This window comes from Lampris incognitus, chromosome 8 (assembly GCF_029633865.1).
Source record: "Lampris incognitus isolate fLamInc1 chromosome 8, fLamInc1.hap2, whole genome shotgun sequence".
Classification (NCBI taxonomy): domain Eukaryota; kingdom Metazoa; phylum Chordata; class Actinopteri; order Lampriformes; family Lampridae; genus Lampris; species Lampris incognitus.
Genome location: NC_079218.1, coordinates 49,689,713 through 49,698,194, shown reverse-complemented (window position 1 = coordinate 49,698,194; position 8,482 = coordinate 49,689,713).

Genomic DNA, 8,482 nt, shown 5'->3' with positions numbered 1-8,482 from the left:
TAATGGCAATAAATTGAATTGAATGTAACATTCTTTAGGGCAGTGTTTCTCAACCGGGGGTCCGCGGACCCCTAGTGGTCCGTGGTGTAATTGCAAGGGGTCCGTGAAAATAAAATATCTTTAAAAAAACGATCCTATGACATTTATAGAAATAGGATTATTTTACTCAAATGTGACTGAGACCTTTATCTACCTAAACTATAAAGGGTGACAGGACTTTTTTCTCTAATTATATCTGTTTCACAAGTGTAATTTGTTGTATTTTAATAAGAGATCTCGCTCCCGTTTGCATTGTTAAAAGTTACTGCATAAGAATTCTGTTTTGTTAACTATATCTAAGTTACAACTGAAAGCTCTTATTTTTGCCCCAAAGAGTGAATAAATGCTATAATGCAATTTAAAATGCAGTTTCTACTGTTTCTACCAAATTGCAACCCCCCTCCCCCAAGATCAGGTGGAGGGGTCCTCAGGGTAGATCAAAAATACGCAGGGGGTCCAGCACCCCAAAAAGGTTGAGAACCACTGGTTTAGGGGGTTTGGTAAGTTGCTGCATGGTGACCTGTACGTGACTACTGAATTAGAAAGGAGATATAAGCTGTGATAATGCAGCAATTTGGAAATAAAACACCGAGAAACAACTCTGTTTGGATACAGTCGCGTGCACAAGGGTTTCTCAAGGGCAGGGGCAAAGTTTAGCAACGGGGCCCTTTGCACCACAGCCTCGACGGTGTGGGACAACAGGCCATGGACATGAAAAATTAGAAACGGCCTTAAATATCAATACTGATTTTCTTGGGGGAAATGTGCTTACAGATCTTCCCTCGCAATACTGTTATTGCTGGTTAACCAGTTTCCCCTCGGGGATCAATAAAGTATTCTGATTCTGATTCTAATCAATACTGTTTTCAGTGTAAAACTGACTGACAGGTGTCGTGATGAAGACGATAATCATGTTAAGGAAAGATTTTCAGACTTTCTGAGAGCCTTAGAGGCGCCAGCATGCTGTGCAGTGTTTAGTGGTACAAGAAGGCCTCTTGTTCTGTTGGAATAAATCCCATTAATAATAATAATAATAATAATAACAATAATAATGTTATTTCTATAGCACTTTTCTAAAACAATGTTACAAAGTGCTTCACACAAAAAACCCCCAGATAAAACAAGACAAGGTAAAAATAAGAGTAAGATCAAATAAGAATGAAGATAAAAACAGTACAAGTAAAAACAAATATCCAACATTTGTAAAAGCTTTCATAAAAAGAAAAGTTTTGAGACGAGATTTAACAGAAGCTCGAGACTTGGCTCGTCTTAGCTCAGCAGGAAGAGGGGTCCACAGTGTGGCCCCACCACCCTTTGTGACCAACCGAGACCTGGGAACAACAAGCAGGGCTCCACCTGCAGACCTGAATGGTCGAGGGGGGGACCACAAATGTAGGAAGCAGCAAGACCACCTGAAACCTTAAAAGTGAGCAGTAAAATTTTAAAATCGGTCGGAAACATAACAGGCAGCCAGTGTAGGGAGGCCAGCACAGCAGCGACCTGGTCATGCCTCCTTGTCCCGGTACTGAGCCGAGCAGCGTTGTTTAGTACCAGCTGCAGACGCTAGAGGGAGCCCTTGCTGATACCAGCATAGAGCGCCTCACAGCAGTCGAGGTGAGACGAGAAACAAGCGTGTACAACTTTTTGCAATCTAAAATTGGTAAAAATGACCTAATTTTGGAGATTAGCTCGAGCTGGAAAAAGCGTGACTGAGCAACATGTTTAATTTGATAATCAAAACCGAGGTAGGCACCGAGTATTACCCCGAGATTGCTTAAGACTACCTGACAGACCGCCAAGGTTAGCAGCAAACGGAACTGGTGGAACTTCCGGGACCGAACGGAATGACGTCAGACTGGTCAGCGTTAAGTTTAAGAACATTTTTGGACATCCGGGATTTAACGTGGGTGAGGCAAGTTGGGAGATTTGATAGGGCGCGAGGATCTGTGGGTTTTAGGGGCCATGTAATGACATGAAAATGGCGGCTCGTGCTCCACCGCTGACCAACAGGGATGAATAAAACCACCGGAGGGATGAAGCTCACCTGCCACTCACACCTTCCGCACGTGTCTGTCCATCTAAAGGAGACACAACAAAACCATTTCACAGCACTTCCGGTATTCTCGTGGATTTGTTTTTAAGGATACAACGTTTCCTAAAAATAATAACTTCACTCTCATATTGAATTTATCCATCCATCCATCCATCCATCCATTATCCATCCATCCATCCATCCATCCATCCATCCATCCATCCATTATCCATCCATCCATCCATCCATCCATCCATCCATCCATCCATCCATCCATTATCCATCCATCCATCCATCCATCCATCCATCCATCCATCCATTATCCATCCATCCATCCATCCATCCATCCATCCATTATCCATCCATCCATCCATCCATCCATCCATCCATCCATCCATTATCCATCCATCCATCCATCCATCCATCCATCCATCCATCCATCCAAACCGCTTATCCTGCCCTCAGGGTCGCGGGGATGCTGGAGCCTATCCCAGCAGGCACTGCGCGGCAGGCGGGGAGACATCCTGGACAGGCCGCCAGGCCATCACACGGCCCACACACACATGGCTGATCCACCTGACCTACAGGTCTTTGGACTGTGGGAGGAGACCGGAGCTCCCGGAGGAAACCCACGCAGACACGGGGAGAACATGCAAACTCCCCACAGAGGACGACCCCCTGTGTTGGACTACCCCGGGGCTCGAACCCAGGACCTCCTTGCTGTGAGGCGACCGCGCTAACCACTGCCGCCATATTGAACTTAGTTGAGTAAATATCAGGGTATGGCGGGGGGGGGGGGGTCGTATTTACTCTCCATCTAGCGGCTGGAACCAGATCCCGTCATGGCAAAGGGTTTCTATAAAGGTCTTTTTAACCACAGACCCGCAGTGTGAACCTACTGACACGTCTAACTTGTGTGTCCGTGAGTTCCTCGCTATGCCAAGTCACACGATGCTAGACGTGATGCTCAGCCTGGTCCAGCCTGGTCCACAGACACACACAGCTGCCCTGCATGCTGAAGGCCTTCGATAGCATCCGCCCCACACCAGCAGCCCGAGGGGGGGGGGGTCTGCACCAGCAGCTCGGGGGGGGGGTCTGCATCGGTCTGTTCCTTAAGGACAGCCCGCTGTGCAAAAGAAAGAGGTTTTCACATTATCCAAACACGTCCTTCCTTTGCCGTGGGAGGGTCAGGGTCTCTCAGTCTCACTCGTGGGAGGATCAGGGTCTCTCAGTCTCACTCGTGGGAGGGTCAGGGTCTCTCAGTCTCACTCGTGGGAGGGTCAGGGTCCGTCAGTCTCACTCGTGGGAGGGTCAGGGTCCGTCAGTCTCACTCGTGGGAGGGTCAGGGTCTCTCAGTCTCACTCGTGGGAGGATCAGGGTCTCTCAGTCTCACTCGTGGGAGGGTCAGGGTCTCTCAGTCTCACTCGTGGGAGGATCAGGGTCTCTCAGTCTCACTCGTGGGAGGGTCAGGGTCTCTCAGTCTCACTCGTGGGAGGGTCAGGGTCTCTCAGTCTCACTCGTGGGAGGGTCAGGGTCCGTCAGTCTCACTCGTGGGAGGGTCAGGGTCCGTCAGTCTCACTCGTGGGAGGCTCCGGGTCCGTCAGTCTCACTCGTGGGAGGATCAGGGTCTCTCAGTCTCACTCGTGGGAGGATCAGGGTCTCTCAGTCTCACTCGTGGGAGGGTCAGGGTCTCTCAGTCTCACTCGTGGGAGGGTCAGGGTCTCTCAGTCTCACTCGTGGGAGGGTCAGGGTCTCTCAGTCTCACTCGTGGGAGGGTCCGGGTCCGTCAGTCTCACTCGTGGGAGGGTCCGGGTCCGTCAGTCTCACTCGTGGGAGGGTCAGGGTCTCTCAGTCTCACGGTGGCTCCTGTCTCTCACCGCCACAAACCAGAGAACCCGCCTCGTGCTGCTCATTTGCATACTGATGTGCAAGTCCATGCTGAACGGAGAACGAGATGGAGCTCGTGCCCAGGAGGAGCTCCTGAAAACCAGGTGTTCAGTTCTGCAAACGAACCGCGGTGCAGTTAAACGTGTGAGTTCGGACTAACACCGGGTGCCGTTCAACGTCCACGTCCGCGGCCGGACTCCCCGCCGTCCGCTGACGTCACACGCCAGATGTTCGGCTCTCTTCCCTCTAGTCGTCTCGTGCTGTCTTAGGAGGCTATGAGGATGCAGCTCCTCCCCGGCTCCTCCCCGGCCCTCGTGTCCTGCTCATGCCCTAAAGCTCTGCAGCCACAATCTCCTTAACCCAGATCCCCGGTCCCCGGTCCCCGGTCCCCGGTCCCCGGTCCCCGGTCTGCTTCCAGACAGACTCGAAACACTCTTCCTGCCAAACCTCCCCTTTACCTCCCCTTTACCTCCCCTTTACCTCCCCTTTACCTCCCCTTTACCTCTTCTTTACCTCTCCTTTACCTCCCCTTTACCTCCCCTTTACCTCTCCTTTACCTCTCCTTTACCTCCCCTTTACCTCTCCTTTACCTCCCCTTTACTTCCCCTTTACCTCCCCTTTACCTCTCCTTTACCTCTCCTTTACCTCTCCTTTACCTCCCCTTTACCTCTCCTTTACCTCTCCTTTACCTCCCCTTTACCTCTCCTTTACCTCCCCTTTACTTCCCCTTTACCTCCCCTTTACCTCCCCTTTACCTCTCCTTTACCTCTCCTTTACCTCCCCTTTACCTCCCCTTTACCTCCCCTTTACCTCTCCTTTACCTTTACCTCTCCTTTACCTCCCCTTTACCTCCCCTTTACCTCTCCTTTACCTCTCCTTTACCTCCCCTTTACCTCCCCTTTACCTCTCCTTTACCTCTCCTTTACCTCTCCTTTACCTCCCCTTTACCTCTCCTTTACCTCCCCTTTACCTCCCCTTTACCTCTCCTTTACCTCTCCTTTACCTCTCCTTTACCTCCCCTTTACCTCCCCTTTACCTCCCCTTTACCTCCCCTTTACCTCCCCTTTACCTCCCCCTTACCTCTCCTTTACCTCCCCTTTACCTCCCCTTTACCTCCCCTTTACCTCTCCTTTACCTCCCCTTTACCTCTCCTTTACCTCCCCTTTACCTCTCCTTTACCTCCCCTTTACCTCTCCTTTACCTCTCCTTTACCTCCCCTTTACCTCCCCTTTACCTCCCCTTTACCTCTCCTTTACTTCTCCTTTACCTCCCCTTTACCTCCCCTCTACCTCTCCTTTACCTCCCCTTTACCTCCCCTTTACCTCTCCTTTACCTCTCCTTTACCTCCCCTTTACCTCCCCTCTACCTCTCCTTTACCTCCCCTTTACCTCCCCTTTACCTCTCCTTTACCTCTCCTTTACCTCCCCTTTACCTCTCCTGTACCTCCCCTTTACCTCTCCTTTACCTCCCCTTTACCTCCCCTTTACCTCTCCTTTACCTCCCCTTTACCTCCCCTTTACCTCTCCTTTACCTTTACCTCCCCTTTACCTCTTCTTTACCTCTCCTTTACCTCTCCTTTACCTCTTCTTTACCTCTCCTTTACCTCCCCTTTACCTCTCCTTTACCTCTCCTTTACCTCTCCTTTACCTCCCCTTTACCTCTCCTTTACTTCTCCTTTACCTCTCCTTTACCTCCCCTCTACCTCTCCTTTACCTCCCCTTTACCTCCCCTTTACCTCTCCTTTACCTCCCCTTTACATCCCCTTTACCTCTCCTTTACCTCCCCTTTACCTCCCCTCTACCTCTCCTTTACCTCCCCTTTACCTCCCCTTTACCTCTCCTTTACCTCCCCTTTACCTCCCCTTTACCTCTCCTTTACCTCTCCTTTACCTCCCCTTTACCTCTCCTTTACCTCTCCTTTACCTCCCCTTTACCTCTCCTTTACCTCCCCTTTACCTCCCCTTTACCTCATGTGACCTGTACTCCATCTCAGCTTTAAGTTGTACAGAGGTGTTTCTTTTTTCTGGTCTGTGTTTCTCTGTGTGTGTCCACTCACCAACGTCAGGTCAAGTTGATTTGTGTAGCCCGAAACCCACAAGGGAAACTTTGACGGAAAAACAAAATGGAGGGAAACAGAAATGGGGGAAGAGAAAGAGAGGAGGATCCCTCTTCCAGGATGGAAACAGAAACAGAAGGATGCTGTACGTCCACACAGCAAGGTGATGCAAGATCTATACAGTTAATACACATAATATATACAGTTAATATACATAATCTATACAGTTTAATATACAGAATATATACAGTTTAATATACAGAATATATACAGTTAATATGCAGAACCTATAGTTAATATACAGAATATATACAGTTAATACACATAATATATACAGTTAATACACATAATATATACAGTTAATACACATAATATATACAGTTTAATATACAGAATATATACAGTTAATATACAGAGCCCATAGTTAATATACAGAATCTATACAGTTTAATATACAGAACCTATAGTTAATATACAGAATATATACAGTTAATATACAGAATCTATACAGTTTAATATACAGAACCTATAGTTAATATACAGAATATATACAGTTAATATACAGAACCTGTACAGTTAATATACAGAATCTATACAGTTAATAAACATAATCTATAGTTAATATACATAATATATACAATTAATACACAGAATCTACAGTTAATATACAGAATCTATAGTTAATACACAGAATATATACAGTTAATACACAGAATATATACAATTAATTCATTGGGAGTGATGAAGAAGGACAGGATTAGGAACGAGTATACTAGAGGGACCGCTCAGGTTGGACGGTTTGGAGACAAAGCAAGAGAGACAAGATGGAGATGGTGTGGACATGTGTGGAGGAGAGATGCTGGGTATATTGGGAGAAGGATGCTGAATATGGAGCTGCCAGAGAAGAGGAGAAGAGGAAGGCCAAAGAGGAGGTTTATGGATGTGGTGAGGGAGGACATGCAGGTGGCTGGTGTGACGGAGGAAGATGCAGAGGACAGGAAGAGATGGAAACGGATGATCCGCTGTGGCGCCCCCTAACGGGAGCATCCGAACGTAATAGTAGTAGTAGATACACTTAATAAACAGAATCTATACAGTTAATACACAGAACAGAGTGAAGATGCGTTGGGTTGTAATAACTGTAAGGGGCACGTGCAGAGCATATGGAGGAGCGCTGCCTCAGAGAACCACGTGACGACCAGCAGAACGCGTGGTGGGGCTGCGGGGGGGGGGGGGGGACATCGATCCATAACCTCGAGAAAGCGCTGGCCTAAGGCACGGCGGCCAAACGAGGCCATGTCGAGCTACAGGGGCTAAGCCCACGGCAGCAATGGCAGCAATGTGGTCCGTCTGCCTGCTTCGCCGTCTGGTAAAGATCCCCGTCTCCTTTTCAGTCAGCATTTCTCTGCTAACACGGAATGATCACATGATCCACCGTTTCCCTCTGTTACTACCCAGCACGCTTGCTGAGGATGTAGTAAATACCTGGCTAAATTCCCCACCTGGCTCCCTCCATCCGGCCTCCTCATCACCCCCCTGTCTGACTGGCTGAATGCTTGCTCCCTCTCCACCTCAAGCGGCGCCGCTGCAAAATGGCTGCCGTGCATCACCGAGGTGGTGCTACACATCGGTGGTGGTTGAGGTGAGTTACCCCCCCCCCTCAAGGTGAAGCTCTGGGTGTCTAGAGAAGAGCTCTCTAAATCAGGAGTCAGGAACATTTATGTCGTTTCATTCCGGGCACCTGCGCACATGAAATGAAACGAAATGTCGTTCCCCCAGCCCACAGCAGTGCAACACAAAGACAAAAACACAACCCACACTACAAAAACTACAAAAATACATATATCCAACATATATAAATCACTGCCCAAGACAGCAAACACCAGGACAACTGTCAGAACTGCATGGGCTAGCAGTTAGCTTAGCCTGCCCCGCTTCTGCGTCCTGTCAGACCGCCCTCGGTGGTTCCTCTTCGGGCGCAGCTCCGGTCAGGGCCGTGGTCCCTGGGCCCACCGGACGCAGCAGACCAGGCTCCCCCAGCCGATCCAACACCAGCTCTCCCAGCCAGACACCTTCGACACACCTCCCCGCACTCCACACGACGGCACCAAAAGCACAGCCGAGGCCAGGCGAGGCCTCCACCAGACCACCCTCGGTGTTAAATGTAATCCATTATTATTATCAATTTGTCGGTGCAATTAATAATTAATGGCAGCTGTATCCATGCAGGGAGCATTTAGGCCTAGACAGACTACCATTTGAGCATGTGAACTGCCGAGGCTTGGCAGTCGTGAATCACATCTATCAAATATTAAATCAGCTCTTCAGTTTTTTCTAATGAGGGAAATTGGAAGAGAAGACCAGCTCCAGTTATTACTGCTCAGATGGAGACAATATTTTGAAGCCAAGACTGCAAGAGCTAATATATATATATACGTATATGTATATATATATATACATATATAATGT